Here is a 22,515-nt window from a genome sequence, read left to right on the forward strand (position 1 = left end):
ATCCACCTCCATCTCTTCATCCGTCTCCTCCTCATCCACCTCCATCTCTTCCTCTATCTCCTTCATGTCGACCTCCATCTCTTCCTCTCCATTCTCTTCTATATCCACATCCATGCTCTCCTCTTCATCCATCTTTTTATCGATTTCCATCTCCTCTTCACGGTCTGTGGCAGCCTGCATACGGAGCAAAACCTCAGAGTGGGGTCCCTGTCCCACAGCATCCCCTCAGAGCTCCAGCCTGCCCGGGCTCTCAGCGAGTGTCCACCTCCATGGAATGGCACTGTACCTCCATTGGGACAAATGGGAGCATCCTGCAGGGATGGATGGCAAAATCCAGGCAGCAGGGAGCGTTCAGGACTGACGGCACTGTCGGGGAACAGGTAAGAAACAGGGTTGCAGGGGTGCTCTCAGAGCAGGGCGAAGAGCGTGCTGACACAGGGCGACTGGTTGTGTTGTGCCCCTGGCTGGGCGATGGCAGTCCCAGCTGGAACACCAACTGTGACATGACAGCAGATCCAGGACCACACCCCTGTGGACCATGGCAACCACAGAATGATTGAATCCCTGAATGGTTTTCCTTGGGATGGACCCTGAAGATCATCTTGTTCCAACCAGAGCAAGCTCCCAGCAGAGCAGGTTGCTCAGAGTGCTGTCCCAGCTGGCCTTGGATGTTCCCAGGGATGAGGCATGCACAGCCTCCATGCACAGCCTGGGCCAGTGCCTCAGAACCTCCAGTGTAAAATGCCAGTTTCCTTAGAGACAAGCTAAATTGACCCCCTTGCAGTTGAAAGTCATTCCCCCTTCTCCTCTCCCCACATCTTTCCCAGTGGTCCCTGCAAGTCCTGCATGGCCGCAGTGAGGCTTTCCCATGGCCTTCTCTCCTGCAGCCTGAGCATCCCCAACTCCGTCTTCACGGGAGCTTAGAAAGTCAAGCAAAACAGGCAGAAACACTGCTGGGCTCCTTCTTCCTCCACTCTGGCCGCTACCTTCTCCTTCCCTGAGCCCTAGGTGTGAGTGTAAGTCATCTCCTAGTCTGCCACTTCTGCAAGCCACACGAGTCATTTTGATCCTGGAAACCTCAGCAAGACATACTTTATTTTTTCCTTTCCAGTACAAACACTTTTCCAGCTTTTAAAATCTGAACAAATAGACAAGGTTTTAAAAACAATAGGACACAGTCTTTTAACAGGATCGCTTATCAACTGCCTCGGAAAGCTGCCCATGCAAGGACAACCCCGTGGGCACCATTTCCTTACTCTGCGAGCAATTTAAGAAAATGCCCAGTTGTGTACAAAGTTCCCTTCACTTTTTAAACATGAATAGCTGAGAGCTGAAATAACAAAGAGCCCATAACTTCAAGTGACTGTCGCTGTTGAGCCGCTAGCAGAGAAGGAAAACCCCGTATTCTCAGCGTGGCATAGAAAAGGCGCTTTATTATTTTGACTCCAACATATATATAGACTTTTCAGAGGTCACCCAGATTGGTCAGTCAGAAACCTCCCCCTAGGCCTGATTGGCCAGGCCTGAACTGTCCAAATCTCGACACACTGTAACAACAGCATCCAAACTTTATCTTTGTTCATAAAACACAAAAAAATATTCTCATGGGGAAAACCTGTGCTAGCCACATGTGACTAGTCAGGAATAGTCCAAAGATAGCCCCATTTTCGGGAAGGTCAGACGTCTTCCTTGTCCTAGTTTTGTTATGGGCACTCCTGGCTCCCTCTTTTCTGGGGAAGCTCTTCCAGATCAGCCACTCTAAGGCAGCCCTGGCCAAGGCACAGGGAACCTGGCCCTTGGCTTGCTTTTCTCTTTGCTTTTCTCCCTGGTGGGAGGGGATGGAAAGGGGGCTTAGGCAGGATGCTCCCCCTCACCTGCGCGGTGAGGACTCCCCTGGCCCATCCCAAAGTACTGAGGGTTGGCTTGATACTCCTTCCCTGGGCTGGAGAAGAAAAAGAGGTTTTGATGTCTAAGAGCAGGTTTTGCAGTATGCCCAATGGCAGCTGGAGCTCGTTCCTCAGCTGGAGAAGCATGTCAGCAGCTGGACAGGAGCTCCAGATCAGCAAAGGCCAGAGCAGCGAGAGCGGAGTCTGGTGCTGTGAGCATGTGGCAGGGCTGGGCAAGGGCTGTGGGGCCAGGTGTCCTCTCCATGCCCCCCCAGCTGATGGTTGATGCTCCTCTGGCAGGGGAAGGAGTTCTTAGTGCATCAGGGGAGCATGATGTGGCCAAGTGGACTGCAAGATGCCTGTGGTCCTCCCCAGCCTGGAAGCATGTTTCAGGCAGCTCAGGCAGTTTTTGCTGGGGGAGAAAAGGTGGCCAGGTGCATCTCTGCTGGGAGCTGCTGCTGCTGCTTTGTGCTGCTTGTAGCACAGAGCTGCTCCTTTATGTACTTGGGGGTATCAGGGAGGGAAGTGTGGTGCAAAGAGCAGGGACAGCCTGGTGAGGGTGACAGGCACTGTGTGGGAGCCAAAGGCTGGCTGCTGTGGAAGGCTTCATGAGCTACAGTGCTGAGCTGATAGAAAAATATGTTTCTCTGCTGTAAAGTGCCAGAGTTGCTTCCATGGAGGCTCTTTAATTTCCTCCTCACTCATCCTAGTGGTGAAGTCCCCATTGGCTGATCAGTGGAGGGTGCCCATGCTGGGCTCCCAGGGAGAGGCAGATTCTGTGTGCAACAGCTCTGTAGGACAAAGCTGGAGCTGCTCAGCAATGTGGAGAACCTTTTCCAGCCTGCCTGTTCATGGCAAACCAGAGACCTCTAAAGCCTGGCTCCTTTCTAAAGGTGGTGGTTGTTCACTGTTATATTTATTGATGAGCCTCTAGCCTAGCTATTTTTACCTCTGCTGTGACCAGTGTTGCAGACAGTCCCACTAGCTGCACTTTGGCAGCTGAAACTGCCCACCCACTTGTAACTGTCGATGGAAGATGTTGGGGTTTTGAGTGTTCTGGATTAAAAGCAATAATAACTAGTGCCTTAATGCAGGCTGCCTCTCGTCTGCTCTAGCCCTGTGGATAGAAGTGGGAGCCAGGCTCCAAGCCTTTTTCAAACGTGATTGGACTTATTCTGCTGAAGCAACAAAAATGAACTCCATCATGTATTTACAATGTAAGAATCTTTATAACAACAACAATCTATAGAACGTATTTACATAAAAACCTATCTTAGAACAAAGTGGAAAACATATTTACAGAAGATAACACTATCTAAAATCTTCGTAGAAAAAACAACTGAAGAATTCTTTCAAAAACGTATATACAGATGGGTGGCATCCACGCCTCATATGTCCGTCAGTCCTGGAAGAAAAGCAAGCAGCACGGTCACTGCAGTCAGGCCCTGAGGGTTTGTTCCCTGTGCCCCCAGCACTGAGCCCGGCTGGGGCTGGGAGCTGGGCCCAGCTGCTGGGACGGAGCTGGCATGGCCCAAAGCAAGCGCAGGGCAGGCCGGGGCTGGTGCTTGTGAATCCACCAGAATGCAGGGATGCCCCGGGTCCCCGTGTCCCTGAGCAGGGCCACCCAGCCCAGCCCCAGCCTGTGGGCAGGGGAGCCGCTGTGCCTGTGGGCAGGGCATGGGGAGCACGTGCCTGTCCTGCTGCCTGTGTCGGTCTTCATCCCAAGACCATGTCCTCCTCCGCATCTTTTTCATCAACCTCCATCTCTTCACCATAATCTTCCATGTCCACCTCCATCTCTTCCTCCGTCTCCTCCTCGTCCACCTCCATATCTTCCTCCGTCTCCTCTTCGTCCACCTCCATCGCTTCATCATTTTCCTCCACATCTACCTCCATGCCTTCCTCCATCTCCTCCTCGTCTACCTCCATCTCTTCCTCTCCGTTCTCTTCTGTGTCCACGTCCATGCTCTCCTCTTCATCCATCTTTTTATCGACTTCCATCTCCTCTTCATGGTCTCTGACAGCCTGCACAGGGAGCAAAACCTCACAGTGGGGTCCCTGTCCCACAGCATCCCCTCACAGCTCCAGCCCGCCCGGGCTCTCAGGGAGTGTCCACCTCCATGGAATGGCAATGTACCTCCATTGGGACAAATGGGAGCATCCTGCAGGGATGGATGGCAAAATCCAGGCAGCAGGGAGCGTTCAGGACTGACGGCACTGTCGGGGAACAGGTAAGAAACAGGGTTGCAGGGGTGCTCTCAGAGCAGGGCGAAGAGCGTGCTGACACAGGGCGACTGGTTGTGTTGTGCCCCTGGCTGGGCGATGGCAGTCCCAGCTGGAACACCAACTGTGACATGACAGCAGATCCAGGACCACACCCCTGTGGACCATGGCAACCACAGAATGATTGAATCCCTGAATGGTTTTCCTTGGGATGGACCCTGAAGATCATCTTGTTCCAAGCTGAGCAAGCTCCCAGCAGAGCAGGTTGCTCAGAGTGCTGTCCCAGCTGGCCTTGGATATTCCCAGGGGTGAGGCATGCACAGCCTCCGTGCACAGCCTGGGCCAGTGGCTCAGCACCCTCAGTGTAAAATGCCAGTTTCCTTAGAGACAAGCTAAATTGACCCCCTTGCAGTTGAAAGTCATTCCCCCTTCTCCTCTCCTCACATCTTTCCCAGTGGTCCCTGCAAGTCCTGCATGGCCGCAGTGAGGCTTTCCCATGGCCTTCTCTCCTGCAGCCTGAGCATCCCCAACTCCGTCTTCACGGGAGCTTAGAAAGTCAAGCAAAACAGGCAGAAACACTGCTGGGCTCCTTCTTCCTCCACTCTGGCCGCTACATTCTCCTTCCCTGAGCCCTAGGTGTGAGTGTAGGTCATCTCCTAGTCTGCCACTTCTGCAAGCCACACGAGTCATTTTGATCCTGGAAACCTCAGCAAGACATACTTTATTTTTTCCTTTCCAGTACAAACACTTTTCCAGCTTTTAAAATCTGAACAAATAGACAAGGTTTTAAAAACAATAGGACACAGTCTTTTAACAGGATCGCTTATCAACTGCCTCGGAAAGCTGCCCATGCAAGGACAACCCCGTGGGCACCATTTCCTTACTCTGTGAGCAATTTAAGAAAATGCCCAGTTGTGTGCAAAGTTCCCTTCACTTTTTAAACATGAATAGCTGAGAACTGAAATAACAAAGAGCCCATAACTTCAAGTGACTGTCGCTGTTGAGCCACTAGCAGAGAAGGAAAACCCCGTATTCTCAGCGTGGCATAGAAAAGGCGCTTTATTATTTTGACTCCAACATATATATAGACTTTTCAGAGGTCACCCAGATTGGTCAGTCAGAAACCTCCCCCTAGGCCTGATTGGCCAGGCCTGAACTGTCCAAATCTCGACACACTGTAACAACAGCATCCAAACTTTATCTTTGTTCATAAAACACAAAAAAATATTCTCATGGGGAAAACCTGTGCTAGCCACATGTGACTAGTCAGGAATAGTCCAAAGATAGAACCATTTTCCGGAAGGTCAGACATCTTCCTTGTCCTAGTTTTGTTATGGGCACTCCTGGCTCCCTCTTTTCTGGGGAAGCTCTTCCAGATCAGCCACTCTAAGGCAGCCCTGGCCAAGGCACAGGGAACCTGGCCCTTGGCTTGCTTTTCTCTTTGCTTTTCTCCCTGGTGGGAGGGGATGGAAAGGGGGCTTAGGCAGGATGCTCCCCCTCACCTGCGCGGTGAGGACTCCCCTGGCCCATCCCAAAGTACTGAGGGTTGGCATGATACTCCTTCCTTGGGCTGGAGAAGAAAAATAGGTTTTGATGTCTAAGAGCAGGTTTTGCAGTATGCCCAATGGCAGCTGGAGCTCGTTCCTCAGCTGGAGAAGCATGGCAGCAGCTGGACAGGAGCTCCAGATCAGCAAAGGCCAGAGCAGCGAGAGCGGAGTCTGGTGCTGTGAGCATGTGGCAGGGCTGGGCAAGTGCTGTGGGGCCAGGTGTCCTCTCCACGTCCCCCCAGCTGATGGTTGATGCTCCTCTGGCAGGGGAAGGAGTTCTTAGTGCATCAGGGGAGCATGATGTGGCCAAGTGGACTTCGAGATGCCTGTGGTCCTCCCCAGCCTGGAAGAATGTTTCAGGCAGCTCAGGCAGTTTTTGCTGGGGGAGAAAAGGTGGCCAGGTGCATCTCTGCTGGGAGCTGCTTGGAGCTGCTTGGAGCAAAGAGCTGCTCCTTTATGCACTTGGGGGCATCAGGGAGGGAAGTGTGGTGCAAAGAGCAGGGACAGCCTGGTGAGGGTGACAGGCACTGTGTGGGAGCCAAAGGCTGGCTGCTGTGGATGGCTTCATGAGCTACAACGCTGAGCTGATAGAAAAATATGTTCCTCTGCCATGAAGTGCCAGAGTTCCTTCCATGGAGGCTCTTTAATTTCCTCCTCACTCATCCTAGTGGTGAAGTCCCCATTGGCTGATGAGTGGAGGGTGCCCATGCTGGGCTCCCAGGGAGAGGCAGATTCTGTGTGCAACAGCTCTGTAGGACAAGGCTGGAGCTGCTCAGCAATGTGGAGAACCTTTTCCAGCCTGCCTGTTCATGGCAAACCAGGGACCTCTAAAGCCTGGCTCCTTTCTAAAGGTGGTGGTTGTTCACTGTTATATTTATTGATGAGCCTCTAGCCTAGCTATTTTTACATCTGCTGTGACCAGTGTTTCAGACAGTCCCACTAGCTGCACTTTGGCAGCTGAAACTGCCCACCCACTTGTAACTGTCGATGGAAGATGTTGGGGTTTTGAGTGTTCTGGACTAAAAGCAATAATAACTAGTGCCTTAATGCAGGCTGCCTCTCGTCTGCTCTAGCCCTGTGGATAGAAGTGGGAGCCAGGCTCCAAGTCCTTTTCAAATGTGATTGGACTTACTCTGCTGAAGCAACAAAAATGGACTCCATCATGTATTTACAATGTAAGAATCTTTATAACAACAACAATCTATAGAACGTATTTACATCAAACCTATCGAACAACAAAGCATGAAACGTATTTACAGAAGATAATACTATCTAAAGTCGACGTAGATAAAACTGCTGAAGAACATTCTCAAAACATATATACAGAAGGGTGGCATCCACGCCTCACATGTCCATCAGTCCTGGAAGAAAAGCAAGCAGCACGGTCACTCCAGTCAGGCCCTGAGGGTTTGTTCCCTGTGCCCCCAGGCTGGCACACGCTGGCAGAGCAGGACTGTGCCGCCAGCACTGAGCCCAGCTGGGGCTGGGAGCTGGGCCCAGCTGCTGGGATGGGGCTGGCGTGGCCCAAAGCAAGCGCAGGGCAGGCTGGGGCTGGTGCTTGTGAATCCACCAGAATGCAGGGATGCCCCGGGTCCCCGTGTCCCTGAGCAGGGCCACCCAGCCCAGCCCCAGCCTGTGGGCAGGGGAGCCGCTGTGCCTGTGGGCAGGGCATGGGGAGCACGTGCCTGTCCTGCTGCCGGTGTCGGTCTTCATCCCAAGACCATGTACTCCTCCTCATCTTCCTGGTCCACATCCATCTCTTCAACACAATCTTCCATTTCCACTTCCATCTCTTCCTCCTCCTCCTCCACATTAACTTCCATCTCTTCCTCCATGTCCTCCATGTCCACCTCCATCTCTTCCATCTCATCCACGTCCACCTCCATCTCTTCCTCTCCGTTGTCTTCTATATCTATCTCCATGCTCTCTTCTTCATCAATCTTTGTATCTATCTCCATCTCCTCTTTGGTGTCTCTCACAGCCTGCATAGGGAGCAAAACCTCAGAGTGGTGTCCCTGTCCCACAGCACCCCCTCACAGCTCCAGCCTGCCCGGGCTGCCAGGGGGTGTCCACCTCCATGGAATGGCACTGTACCTCCATTGGGACGAATGGGAGCATCCTGCAGGGATGGATGGCAAAATCCAGGCAGCAGGGAGCGTTCAGGACTGACGGTACTGTCAGGGAACAGGTGACAAGCAGGGCAGCTGGGTTTCTCTCAGAGCAGGGCGAAGGACGTGCTGAAACAGGGGCGACTGGTTGTGTTGTGCCCTTGGCTGGGCGATGGCAGTCCCAGCTGGAACACCAGCTGTGACATGACAGCAGATCCAGGACCACACCCCTGTGGACCATGGCAACCACAGAATGATTGAATCCCTGAATGGTTTTCCTTGGGATGGACCCTGAAGATCATCTTGTTGCAACCTGAGCAAGCTCCCACCAGAGCAGTTTGCTCAGAGTGCTGTCCCAGCTGGCCTTGGGCTGTTCCCAGGGGTGGGGCATCCACAGCCTCTGTGCACAGCCTGGGCCAGTGCCTCAGCACCCTCAGTGTAAAATGCCAGAGTTCTAAAATTCAACCCAAATCAGCCTCATTGGCACATTGGCCAGGCCATGGGTCCATACCCAGCTCAGCTCGGAGCTCCCTGTGCTCCCACAAGCACAGAGCCCAAAGCAAACCCTGCCCAAGGGGACACAGTGTCTCAGTGTCTGTGCCACGCTGGCTCCCTCCACCCTGGGGTGCCACAGAGCAAAGATTTTCCCAAAGCATGTCTGGGTCCTGGGCACAGGAGACGCTGCGAAAGCCAGAGGCCCCATTTCTGACACAGAGGTACCTCTGGCCCTGCAGCCCAGTTAAAGGAGATGGACAAGTCATACAAATCTTCAGGGTGTTTATTGTCAGGATAGAAATTCCTTTATATAAAAGAAGAATTTAAAAACAGCACTCCCCTGCTCTCAGAAATAAATATACATATATATACACACACACATATATATTGATAGAAAGAATAATTACCATTCTGCTATGTGATTATAAAACAAAACAAGATTAATACCAATCTCCAAACTACTCTGCCAAACCAGTGCAAGGGGATCTAAGAATTCCTGCGCCCACCTTGCCTTGGGAGCCTAGCTGGGCATCAGACTGGGCATCAGGCATCCTCCTGCTGCCTGCACCGCCCAGCTCTCCTTGCCCCACCACTTGCTAACAGATGCTGGGACAACAGAAGCTCTCGGGGTGCCACCACTGTAGGTTTCTCCTCTTGCAAAGCAGCCTGCCAGGCTCTGGGGAGGCTGTGCCATCCAAGTCACTCTGCAGGACACCAGGTGTCACATCTGTCCAATGACCTGCCTGCCCACACGGCTGTTCCCCCTCAGCCCAGACCTACCAAAGAACGACAACTGAACCCCTTGGCTTCGCAGCAGGGGCTTTGCTGGATTTGCCCAAAGGACTCCACCAGGAAGACGTGCTCCTCCAGCGCTGGTGAGGCCATGGCCCGCTGAGAGTTCATGTCTGCCCGCTGGATTCCCACAGCACAGATCTCGATGCCAGCGTTTTGCAACAAAATTGCAAACTCTTTGTTGCAAACTGCCATGGAATAACCAGGAGCAGGGAATTTCTGGGCACAGGATTGCCTGCCGTCCTCATGTTGCATTCTGTTCTGTGTGCAGCACCCATTGCCCCAGCAACCCACAGAGCAGTCCCCATCCCTCACGGCTCCTGCTCTTCTCCATGAAAACCACTTTCTGATCGTCCTTCCAAAGCCACAAGAACCCAGCTGTGTGATGCTTGAGGGTGCTGTGGCACATGTTGCATTTTCCCAGCCACAGCAAGGCTCTCCAGTTGGTGTTCCCTGGCAATGGAAAGGAGCGAGATCAGTAGTCCCTGGTCCCCCAGCCTTAGCAGGGTACACAGAGCAGCCAAGCAACAGCTTGAGCCCGGCAAAGCAGCCCTAGTCCCCCAGCAGGTGATGCAAAGCTTTCAGCCTGATGATGAGCTCCATCTATCCTCCATCTACGCCTTCGTCCATCCATGCATGCATGCGTGCATCCATGCCCAGGTGATGGCTCAGGGAGCTCCCCTCAGCTCCGGGGTGCCCGGGAGCAGGGGGTGCCCACAGCCCAGTGCTCCTTAGCGCTGGTGTCTGGTGCCACCTGGTGCAGTGCCATTGGTGAGGCTCTGCAGGGCCACGCAGGCTGGGCCCTGCTCCCAAATGTGATGCCATGGGAAAGAGCCCGGTGGGATCTGTCTCTACAAATACCAAGTGTGTATGGAGCTCAGAGTGGGACCGCTCTGGGCACAGGTACCCCCAACACAGCGCTCGCTCCCACACACCTCCAGGCCAGGCAACCTGGAGCAAGTGCAAACCACAACTCTGCAGATGCTGCATGTGCCCAAAGCGAATGGAAAGAGAGCTGGGGTGTGAAAAACAAAGATTGTTTATTTACAGAAGAGCAGCAACAAAAATGAAGTCCAGAACATATTTACATTGTAAGAATCTTTATAACAACAACAATCTATAGAACATATTTACATAAGAACCTATCTAAAAACAACATATTAAACGTATTTACAGAAAAAAAACAAAACTCTCTAAAACATCTACTGAAGACTACTGAAGAACTCTGAAAAACGTATATACAGGTGGGTGTCATCAATGCCTCGCATTGCCGTCAGTCCTGGAAGAAAAGCAAGCAGCACGGTCACTCCAGTCAGGCCCTGAGGGTTTGTTCCCTGTGCCCCCAGGCTGGCACACGCTGGCAGAGCAGGACTGTGCCCCCAGCACTGAGGCTGGCTGGGGCTGGGAGCTGGGCCCAGCTGCTGGGACGGGGCTGGCGTGGCCCAAAGCAAGCGCAGGGCAGGCCGGGGCTGGTGCTTGTGAATCCACCAGAATGCAGGGATGCCCCGGGTCCCCGTGTCCCTGAGCAGGGCCACCCAGCCCAGCCCCAGCCTGGCGGCAGGGGAGCCGCTGTGCCTGTGGGCAGGGCACGGGGAGCACGTGCCTGTCCTGCTGCCTGTGTCGGTCTTCATCCCAAGACCATGTCCTCCTCCTCATCTTTCTCGTCAACTTCCATCTCTTCCACATAATCTTCCATTTCCACCTCCATCTCTTCCTCCATCTCCTCCTCTTCCACCTCCATCTCTTCATCCATCTCCTCCACATCCACCTCCATGTCTTCCTCCAGCTCGTCCACATCTATCTCCATCTCCTCCTCTCTGTTCTCTTCTACATCTATATCCATGCTCTCGTCTTCATCAGCCTTTCTAAGAATTTTCATCTCCACTTCATGGTCTCTCACAGCCTGCATATGGAGCAAAACCTCAGAGTGGGGTCCCTGTCCCACAGCATCCCCTCACAGCTCCAGCCCACCCGGGCTGCCAGGGGGTGTCCACCTCCATGGAATGGCACTGTACCTCCATTGGGACAAATGGGAGCATCCTGCAGGGATGGATGGCAAAATCCAGGCAGCAGGGAGTGTTCAGGACTGATGGCACTATCGGGGAACAGGTGACAAGAAGGGTGGCAGGGCTGCTCCCAGAGAAGGGTGAAGCACATGCTCACACAAGGGCGACTGGTTGTGTTGTGCCCTTGGCTGGGCGATGGCAGTCCCAGCTGGAACACCAACTGTGACATGACAGCAGATCCAGGACCACACCCCTGTGGACCATGGCAACCACAGAATCATTGATTCCCTGAATATCATCTTGTTCCAAGCTGAGCAAGCTCCCACCAGAGCAGGTTGCTCAGAGTGCTGTCCCAGCTGGTCCTGGATGTTCCCAGGGATGAGGCATGCACAGCCTCCGTGCACAGCCTGGGCCAGTGCCTCAGCAAACTCAGTGTAAAATACCACTTTCATTAGAGACAAGCTAAATTGACCCCCTTGCAGTTAAAAGTCATTCCCCCTTCTCCTCTCCCCACATCTTTCCTCTTGGTCCCTGCAAGTCCTGCATGGCTGCAGTGAGTCTTTCCCATGGCCTTCTCTCCTGCAGCCTGAGCATCCCCAACTCTGTCTTCATGGGAGCTTAGAAAGTCAAGCAAAACAGGCAGAAGCACTGCTGGGCTCCTTCTTTCTCCACTCTGGCCACTACCTTCTCCTTCCCTGAGCCCTAGGTGTGAGTGTAAGTCATCTCCTAGTCTGCCACTTCTGCATGCCACACGAGTCATTTTGATGCTTGAAACCTCAGCAAGACATACCCTATTTTTTCCTTTCCAGAACAAACACTTTTTCAGCTTTTAAAATCTGAACAAATAGACAAGGTTTTAAAAATAATAGGACACAGTCTTTTAACAGAACTGCCTCAGAAATCTGCCCATGCAAGGACAGCCCTGTGGGCACCATTTCCTTACGCTGCAAGCATATTAAGAAAATGCCTGGTTTTGAACAAAGTTCCTTTCACTTTTTAAACATGACTAGCTGAGAGATGAAATAACAAAGTGTCCATAGCTTCAAGTGACTTGTCAGGAACAGTCCAAACACAGCACCATTTTCTGGAAGGTCGGATGTCTTCCTTGTCCTAGTTTTGTCATAGGCAGTCCTGGCTCCCTCCTTTCTGGGGAAGCTCTTCCTGCTCAGCCACTCTAAGGCAGCCCTGGCCAGGGCACGGGGAACCTGGCCCTTGGCTTGCTTTTCTCTTTGCTTTTCTCCCTGGTGGGAGGGGATGGAAAGGGGGCTTAGGCAGGATGCTCCCCCTCACCTGCGCGGTGAGGACTCCCCTGGCCCATCCCAAAGTACCGAGGGATGGCTTGATACTCCTTCCTTGGGCTGGAGAAGAAAAATAGGTTTTGATGTCTAAGAGCAGGTTTTGCAGTATGCCCAATGGCATCTGGAGCTCGTTCCTCAGCTGGAGAAGCATGTCAGCAGCTGGAGAGCAGCTCCAGATCAGCAAAGCCCAGAGCAGCGAGAGCGGAGTCTGGTGCTGTGAGCATGTGGCAGGGCTGGGCAAGTGCTGTGGGGCCAGGTGTCCTCTCCATGCCCCCCCAGCTGATGGTTGATGCTCCTCTGGCAGGGGAAGGAGTTCTTAGTGCATCAGGGGAGCATGATGTGGCCAAGTGGACTGCAAGGTCCCTGTGGTCCTCCCCAGCCTGGAAGCATGTTTCAGGCAGCTCAGGCAGTTTTTGCTGGGGGAGAAAAAAATGTGGCCAGGTGCATCTCTGCTGGGAGCTGCTGCTGCTGCTTTGTGCTGCTTGGAGCACAGAGCTGCTCCTTTATTGCACTGTGTGGGACCAGGGAGGGAAGTGTGGTGCACAAGAGCAGGGACAGCCTGGTGAGGGTGACAGGCACTGTGTGGGAGCCAAAGGCTGGCTGGTGTGGAAGGCTTCATGAGCTACAACGCTGAGCTGATAGAAAAATATGTTCCTCTGCTGTAAAGTGCCAGAGTTGCTTCCATGGAGGCTTTTTAATTTCCTCTTCATCCTAGTGGTGAAGTCCCCATTGGCTGATGAGTGGAGGGTGCCCATGCTGGGCTCCCAGGGAGAGGCAGATTCTGTGTGCAACAGCTCTATGGGACAAGGCTGGAGCTGCTCAGCAATGTGGAGAAGCTTTTCCAGCCTGCCTGTTCATGGGAAACCAGAGTCCTCTAAAGCCTGGCTCCTTTCTAAAGGTGGTGGTTGTTCACTGTTATATTTCCTGATGAGCATCTAGCATAGCTATTTTTACCTCTGCTATGACCAGTGTTGCAGACAGTCCTGCTAGCTGCACTTTGGTAGCTGAAACTGCCCACCCACTTGTAACCGTCGATGGAAGATGTTGGGGTTTTGAGTGTTCTGGACTAAAAGCAATAATAACTAGTGCCTTAATGCAGGCTGCCTCTCGTCTGCTCTAGCCCTGTGGATAGAAGTGGGAGCCAGGCTCCAAGTCCCTTTCAAATGTGATTGGACTTATTCTGCTGAAGTAACAAAAATGAACTCCATCATGGATTTACAATGTAAGAATCTTTATAACAACAACAATCTATAGAGCGTATTTACATAAAAACCTATCTAACAGCAAAGTAGAAAACGTATTTACAGATGATAAAACTATCTAAAATCTATGAAGAAAAAACAACTGAAGAACTCTTTCAAAACATATGTACAGATGGGTGTCATTGACGCCTCACATGTCCGTCAGTCCTGGAAGAAAAGCAAGCAGCACGGTCACTGCAGTCAGGCCCTGAGGGTTTGTTCCCTGTGCCCCCAGGCTGGCACACGCTGGCAGAGCAGGACTGTGCCGCCAGCACTGAGCCCGGCTGGGGCTGGGAGCTGGGCCCAGCTGCTGGGACGGGGCTGGCGTGGCCCAAAGCAAGCGCAGGGCAGGCCGGGGGTGGTGCTTGTGCCACCAGAATGCAGGGATGCCCCGGGTCCCCGTGTCCCTGAGCAGGGCCATCCAGCCCAGCCCCAGCCTGTGGGCAGGGGAGCCACTGTGCCTGTGGGCAGGGCATGGGGAGCACGAGTCTGTCCTGCTGCCTGTGTCGGTCTTCATCCCAAGACCATGTCCTCCTCCTCATCTTTCTCATCGACTTCCATCTCTTCCACATAATCTTCCATTTCCACGTCCATCTCTTCCTCCGTCCCGTCCTTGTCCACCTCCATCTCTTCATCCCTCTCCACGTCTACTTCCATCTCTTCCTCTTCATTCTCTTCTATATCCACATCCATGCTTTCCTCTACATCAATCTTTCTATCGACTTCCATCTCCTCTTCATGGTCTCTGACAGCCTGCACAGGGAGCAAAACCTCAGAGTTGGGTCCCTGTCCCACAGCATCCCCTCACAGCTCCAGCCCACCCGGGCTGCCAGGGGGTGTCCACCTCCATGGAATGGCACTGTACCTCCATTGGGACAAATGGGAGCATCCTGCAGGGATGGATGGCAAAATCCAGGCAGCAGGGAGCGTTCAGGACTGACGGCACTATCGGGGAACAGGTAAGAAACAGGGTTGCAGGGGTGCTCTCAGAGCAGGGTGAAGCACGTGCTCACACAGGGGCGACTGGTTGTGTTGTGCCCCTGGCTGGGCGATGGCAGTCCCAGCTGGAACACCAACTGTGACATGACAGCAGATCCAGGACCACACCCCTGTGGACCATGGCAACCACAGAATGATTGAATCCCTGAATGGTTTTCCTTGGGATGGACCCTGAAGATCATCTTGTTCCAACCAGAGCAAGCTCCCAGCAGAGCAGGTTGCTCAGAGTGCTGTCCCAGCTGGCCTTGGATGTTCCCAGGGATGAGGCATGCACAGCCTCCATGCACAGCCTGGGCCAGTGCCTCAGAACCTCCAGTGTAAAATGCCAGTTTCCTTAGAGACAAGCTAAATTGACCCCCTTGCAGTTGAAAGTCATTCCCCCTTCTCCTCTCCCCACATCTTTCCCAGTGGTCCCTGCAAGTCCTGCATGGCCGCAGTGAGGCTTTCCCATGGCCTTCTCTTCTGCAGCCTGAGCATCCCCAACTCTGTCTTCACGGGAGCTTAGAAAGTCAAGCAAAACAGGCAGAAGCCTTGCTGGGCTCCTTCGTTCTCCACTCTGGCCACTACCTTCTCCTTCCCTGAGCCCTAGGTGTGAGTGTAAGTCATCTCCTAGTCTGCCACTTCTGAAAGCCACACAAGTCATTTTGATGCTGGAAACCTCAGCAAGACATACCTTATTTTTTCCTTTCCAGTACAAACACTTTTCCAGCTTTTAAAATCTGAACAAATAGACAAGGTTTTCAAAACAATAGAACACAGTCTTCTTTTAACAGGATCGCTTATCAACTGCCTCGGAAAGCTACCCATGCAAGGACAGCCCTGTGGGCACCATTTCCTTACTCTGCAAGCAATTTAAGAAAATGCCCAGTTGTGTACAAAGTTCCTTTCACTTTTTAAACATGAATAGCTGAGAACTGAAATAACAAAGAGCCCATAGCTTCAAGTGACTGTCGCTGTTGAGCCGCTAGCAGAGAAGGAAAACCCCGGATTCTCAGCGTGGCATAGAAAAGGCGCTTTATTATTTTGACTCCAACATATATATAGACTTTTCAGAGGTCACCCAGATTGGTCAGTCAGAAACCTCCCCCTAGGCCTGACTGGCCAGGCCTGAACTGTCCAAATCTCGAGACACTGTAACAACAGCATCCAAACTTTATCTTTGTTCATAAAACACAAAAAAAAGTTCTCATAGGAAAAACCTGTGCTAGCCACAAGTGACTAGTCAGGAATAGTCCAAAGATAGCACCATTTTCCGGAAGGTCAGACGTCTTCCGTGCCCTAGTTTTGTTATGGGCAGTCCTGGCTCCCTCTTTTCTGGGGAAGCTCTTCCTGCTCAGCCACTCTAAGGCAGCCCTGGCCAGGGCACAGGGAACCTGACCCTTGGCTTGCTTTTCTCTTTGCTTTTCTCCCTGGTGGGAGGGGATGGAAAGGGGGCTTAGGCAGGATGCTCCCCCTCACCTGCGCGGTGAGGACTCCCCTGGCCCATCCCAAAGTACTGAGGGTTGGCTTGATACTCCTTCCTTGGGCTGGAGAAGAAAAAGAGGTTTTGATGTCTAAGAGCAGGTTTTGCAGAATGCCCAATGGCAGCTGGAGCTCGTTCCTCAGCTGGAGAAGCATGTCAGCAGCTGGAGAGTAGCTCCAGATCAGCAAAGCCCAGAGCAGCGAGAGTGGAGTCTGGTGCTGTGAGCATGTGGCAGGGCTGGGCAAGTGCTGTGGGGCCAGGTGTCCTCTCCATGCCCCCCCAGCTGATGGTTGATGCTCCTCTGGCAGGGGAAGGAGTTCTTAGTGAATCAGGGGAGCATGAAGTGGCCAAGTGGAGTCCGAGGTCCCTGTGGTCCTCCCCAGCCTGGAAGCATGTTTCAGGCAGCTCAGGCAGTTTTTGCTGGGGGAGAAAAGGTGGCCACGTGCATCTCTGCTGGGAGCTGCTGCTGCTGCCGCTTTGTGCTGCTTGGAGCACAGAGCTGCTCCTTTATGCACTTGTGGGGATCAGGGAGGGAAGTGTGGTGCACAAGAGCAGGGACAGCCTGGTGAGGGTGACAGGCACTGTGTGGGAGCCAAAGGCTGGCTGCTGTGGAAGGCTTCATGAGCTACAATGCTGAGCTGATAGAAAAATATGTTCCTCTGCTGTAAAATGCCAGAGTTGCTTGGATGGAGGCTCTTGAATTTCCTCCTCACTCATCCTAGTGGTGAAGTCCCCATTGGCTGATCAGTGGAGGGTGCCCATGCTGGGCTCCCAGGGAGAGGCAGATTCTGTGTGCAACAGCTCTGTAGGACAAGGCTGGAGCTGCTCAGCAATGTGGAGAACCTTTTCCAGCCTGCCTGTTCATGGCAAACCAGAGTCCTCTAAAGCCTGGCTCGTTTCTAAAGGTGGTGGTTGTTCACTGTTATATTTATTGAAGAGCCTCTAGCATAGCTATATTTACCTCTGCTGTGACTAGTGTTGCAGACAGTCCCGCTAGCTGCACTTTGGCAGCTGAAACTGCCCACCCACTTGTAACCGTCGATGGAAGATGTTGGGGTTTTGAGTGTTCTGGACTAAAAGCAATAATAGCTTGTGCCTTAATGCAGGCTGCCTCTCGTCTGCTCTAGCCCTGTGAATAGAAGTGGGAGCCAGGCTCCAAGTCTTTTTCAAATGTGATTGGACTTATTCTGCTGAAGCAACAAAAATGGACTCCATCATGTATTTACAATGAAAGAATCTTTATAACAACAACAATCTATAGAACGTATTTACATAAGAACCTATCTAACAATCAAGTAGAAAACGTATTTACAGAAGATAACACTTTCTAAAAACTACGTAGAAAATACAACTGACGAACACTTTCAAAAACATATATACAGAAGGGTGTCATCCACGCCTCATATGTCCGTCAGTCCTGGAAGAAAAGCAAGCAGCACGGTCACTGCAGTCAGGCCCTGAGGGTTTGTTCCCTGTGCCCCCAGGCTGGCACACGCTGGCAGAGCAGGACTGTGCCGCCAGCACTGAGCCCGGCTGGGGCTGGGAGCTGGGCCCAGGTGCTGGGACGGGGCTGGCGTGGCCCAAAGCAAGCGCAGGGCAGGCCGGGGGTGGTGCTTGTGCCACCAGAATGCAGGGATGCCCCGGGTCCCCATGTCCTTGAGCAGGGCCACCCAGCCCAGCCCCAGCCTGGAGGCAGGGGACCTGCTCTTCCTCTGTTAAATTGTTACATCATTGGTTATAACTTAGGTTAAATATTGTTAAGTGCTGTTCTTTTTCTAACTTATTAATTTTAAGATATAAATTAAGGTTACAATATAAGTTAAGTTCTGTTGAGTTTGAGGGCTCTCAAGCTTTTAGGCCATATTCATCTCTTCCCTCACTGTCTTTTTTCAGAGGCACCCACACACACACACAGTGCCGGTTCTCAGTTCATGTCTGGTTTGATTGCCTGAATTTCCTTGGTTTCACTGTTGCATTTTTTCCCCTGGTGTGCCTGAACTGTCCAGTCAGGAGCAGAGTGACTCTTGCCAAGGAATTTTCTCATGCTGTCACTCAATATTAAACCTGGTTTTTGCTGATCCCTTGCTGGGGATTTTTTAAGTGCTCTCAAGCCCTCATTTGTAAGAGGGTGAAGGAGCCCCGGGCCAGGCTCTCACCCTGGGGGACACAGGGACACTGCTGGGGGGTTCCTGTCCCCCTCTCCCAGCCCCTAGGGCCCTGTCCCCCCTGTCCCTGTGTCAGGCTCTGGGGATCTATCTCATGGAACATCCTCTGGGGGAGGCTGTGGCACTGGGGGGCAGGGGGGACCTGGGGGGACAGGGGACCCTGCTGTGCACGAGCAGCGTTGGACTTCTCTGGGGGAAACTGTGAGGGGGGGCTGGGGTGGAGTCACCTCCCCAGTGACCTTACAGAACTCCCCTGTGATGTCACACAGCTACCTGTGATGTCACAGAGCCCCTCTGGGATGTCACAGTTCACACTGTGATGTCAAACAATCTGCCCTCAGGTGTCACACCAGCATTCTGCGACATCACAACCTGCTCTGTGATGTCACAACCCAGCTGGGATGTCACCCAGCAATCCTGTGATGTCACAAGCCACTCTGTGATTTCACAGCCTTCTCTGTGACATCACACAGCCCGCTCCATGATGTTACAAAGCCACACTGTGATGTCACATCCTGCTCTCTGATGTCCAACAGAGCCATCCTCTATGATGGCAGAGTCTGCTCTGCAGCCGTGTTGGGGTGGGTGATACCACCTCAGGAACTGCTGAGGAGCTGAGTGGTTCCAATACAGCAGAACCCCACTGGTGGAAGCCTTCTTAGTCCTCCCCTCTGGAGAACACGATGGTTCCTCCCCAAATTATGTAAATCCCCCCAGCTGTAACCTAACCCCAGATTCCATGCCTTCCTCCTCCCATTGGTTGGGGTGTTCCCCCCGCCTCCTCTCCCCTGACCCTCCAGCCGCCCCTTTAAATGTAGACGGCTGGGGTGTCTGGTCCTCTTTCACCCTGGAACCCTTCAGAATAAACTCTGGAACCTCCGGCTGACTGAGCGCTCTGAATTCTTTGTCTTTGGTAACGCACGAGTTATCCAACTCCGTGGGTGAGTGAGAATATGTGCCTTACACCGGCACGGGTGTGAGAAGGGCTTTTCTGTACAGCACCAGGCAGTGCTGGCTGGACTGATCTCTCGATAGCCATAGAGACACTTTCAGTAAACGCAGAGGCCTGGTTCCACCCCTCCTCCCCCTCCGCGTTACAGCCGCACAGCCCTCTTTGTGATGTCACAACCTACTCTGTGCCACAGCCTGCTTTATGGTGTCACATCACCACCGTGTGACATTACATCCTGCCCAATGATGTCACACAACCAACCGGTGATTTCACAGCCCAGTCTATGATGTCACAGCCAGCTCTGTGATGTCTCAACCCACTCTGAGACCTCACAGCCCTCTGTGACCTCACAGCCAACCTGGCATGTCATACAGCCACAATGTGATGTCACAGGCTGATCTGTGACGTCACACAGTCTCCTCTATGATGCCATGGCGGCTCCATGACCTCGCACAGCCCACTCTGTGATGTCACACAGCTCCTTTCTGACATCACAGCCGCTCTGAGGCTCTCTGAGCCCCCTCTGGGCCATGGCACAGCCCCTGCCAATGCTGAGCACCTGTGAGCTCTGGGTGTGCCCTGCTGGTGTCCCTGAGATGGCCTGGCAGTGCCCCAGCCCTGCTGGGCTGTGCACAGGAGCTGCTCCTGGGCAGAGCTGTCTCTCTGCAGCGCTGCCGCTTGCCAGGAGCTCCTCTGTGCCAGGAGCCCAGCCCAGCTCAGCAGCACAGCAACAGCACAGGCACTGGAATGACCCTCGCGGGGCTTTGGTGCTGTTTGCATCACACTCAGTCCCTCAGAGTGTGTGCAAAAAACTTCTCAAAAAGTCAAACATAAATAGAAACATTGAAGTTCCTTGAAGTTCCTTGAAGTTCCACTGAGGGACATGACTGAGAAAGTGTCCCATTTGGGGGTCACCCGAACTAAAGCACATGTCCTCCCAGAGATAAAGGGTGTAATGTCGTTCATTTTCAGGAAGCAAGCATTATTATAGACAAAAGCACTGTTCACGCCACACACTGGTACATATGATTGGATAAAAGGTACTGTTCATGCGCCTAAACTAACTCGCTAATTGGTTATAAACTTTTAATCACGCTCTCTAAGCATTAGCTAAAGCTGTCTATGTTACTGCTTTATCTTGTTTAACATTCTTTTATGATGCTCCCATTCTTGGCTCTTTACGTTTCGTTATCTCCTGGGAAAGAGTCTTCAGAGTCGGTCACACAGCTTGAATTGAGCTTAAGAAACATATTGATATGGCCTCACTCTGCGAGCCAGGCTCCAACATGTCCCCAGGCTGCAGTTAGAGCAGAACACTGCAGGCAGTGATGGCAGGTGGGGACAAGCAAGGCAAAGGTGTCTCTGATGCTGAGCCAACCTGGATGTGTTTCATGAATCCAAAGGGCCAAGCCCTGAGCCCCAGCCCCTGGCAAGGCAGATCCTGTCCCTCCCTCAGTGCTCAGGTCTCTTCCCGGGGCACTGGCATGTGGGGATGTGCAATGCCAAGGGCAGGACCATGGGATGGCCTCTGCCAGGGTGCTGGACTATCTGGAGATTCCCAAATCACCTCCGGGGACTTCTGAATCACCGCCAATGATTCCCAACGTTTTCCAGGGCAATCTGGAGATTCCCAACCCTTTCCCAGCCATTCCCACCCCATTCCCGGGATATCTGTAGATTCCCGACTCCCCCCCAATGATTCCCAGCCCTTTCCCGGGAATTCCCGCCCCTTTCCCGGCGATTCCCGCCGCTGTTTGGTGCTGGCTCTGCAGGGCAGGAGTCCTCGGCTGCAGCTTTGGTCTCTGCGCTCGTTGAGCCTCAGCAACGCTCAGCTGCTCCGCCTGGAGCCGCGGGGGAGAGCGGGGGGATTCGTGCTGCCCTCTGGTGGTGTGAAGGAGGGACTGCAGGGCCACGCCGTGCTGCTCAGCCCAACCCAATTAATTAATTAACTGCTCCTAATTAACCTCGTGCTGCACTCTGGTGGTGTAAAGGAGGGACTGCAGGGCCGTGCTGTGCTGCTCAGTGTGACCTAATTAATTAATTAACTCCTAATAAACCTCGTGCTGTCCTGTGCTGGTGTAAAGGAGGGACTGTAGGGCTGCCCTGTGCTAGTCAGCTCCACCTAATTAATTAAGTGCTCCTAATTAACCCCATGCTGCCCTCTGGTGGTGGAAAGGAGGGACTGCAGGGCCACGCAGCGCTGCTCCGCCAGACCTAATTAATTCATCAATGCTCCTAATTAACTCCATGCTGTTCCCTGGTGGTGTAAAGGAGGGACTGCAGGGCCTTTTAATAAAGCGTCTTTGTTTAATTTCCTTTATTTTACCTCAATTTTGGTTGTTCTGACAGGATGAAGAAGGAATTTAGATTGGAAAAGACCTCCAAGATTACCCAGCATTGCTTGATGACACCAGAAGAAACAATTACATAGCAGGTGAGATTTTTTAGGGTGTAACGTTAATAAATCAGCTCTTCTCAATGAATTTCCAGTGTCAATCTGAGTCCTGATGGATGTTCCTGCCCCTGTGTTTGTCCAGGTAGCCACAGGGAATCAGGAGGACGTGGAAGCCACCAGCCAGGGGTCTTCGCAGTGTTGGTCACTGGGAGTGAGGGTCACCTGGGCTCTTCCCAGTGTGGGTCCTCTGATGGGGGATGAAGTTGGAGCAGCACATGAAGCTCTTCCTGCACTCGGGGCACTTGCAGGGCTTCTCTTACCCGTGGCTCTGTTGGTGTTTGGTCAAGTGAGAGCTCCTGGAGAAGCTCTTCCCACATTCCCCACACTCATAGGGTCTCTCCCCTGTGTGGATGCGCTGGTGCCTGATGAGGTGGGAGTTCTTTCTGAAGCCCTTCCTGCACTCAGGGCAGCGGAAGGGCCTCTCGTCTGTGTGAATCACCTGGTGCTGGAGGAGATTGCTGCTGGTCTGAAACATCTTCCCACATTTGGGACACTCATAGGGTCTCTCCCCGGTGTGGATGCGCCGGTGCCTGATGAGGTGGGAGTTCTGTTTGAAGCCCTTCTTGCACTCAGGGCAGCGGAAGGGCCTCTCGTCTGTGTGAATCACCTGGTGCTGGAGGAGATTGGAGCTGGTCTGAAACATCTTCCCACACTCAGGGCACTCGTAGGGTCTCTCCCCAGTGTGGATCCTCTGGTGGCGGATCAGGTAGGACCTCCGGCTGAAGCTCTTCCCACATTCCCCACACTCATAGGGTCTCTCCCTGGTGTGGATGCGACGGTGGGTGATGAGTTGGCAGTTCTTTTTGAAGCCCTTCCTGCACTCAGGGCAGCGGAAAGGCCTCTCGTCTGTGTGAATCACCTGGTGCTGGAGGAGATCTGAGCTGGT

At 52.9% G+C, this 22,515-nt stretch overlaps 1 protein-coding gene and 1 pseudogene across 1 annotated transcript in view; one reads left to right on the plus strand and one right to left on the minus strand.

The window, feature by feature from the left end:
- Nucleotides 1-22,515, plus strand: part of LOC146424144 (uncharacterized) — a 502,567-nt gene that overhangs the window by 196,804 nt on the left and 283,248 nt on the right. The window lies entirely within an intron of this gene.
- Nucleotides 1-22,515, minus strand: part of LOC146424149 (uncharacterized) — a 98,334-nt pseudogene that overhangs the window by 74,906 nt on the left and 913 nt on the right.

The sequence above is a fragment of the Lichenostomus cassidix genome, unplaced genomic scaffold (genome assembly GCF_008360975.1).
Source record: "Lichenostomus cassidix isolate B80296 unplaced genomic scaffold, HeHo_3.0 HiC_scaffold_42, whole genome shotgun sequence".
In the NCBI taxonomy this organism is placed as follows: domain Eukaryota; kingdom Metazoa; phylum Chordata; class Aves; order Passeriformes; family Meliphagidae; genus Lichenostomus; species Lichenostomus cassidix.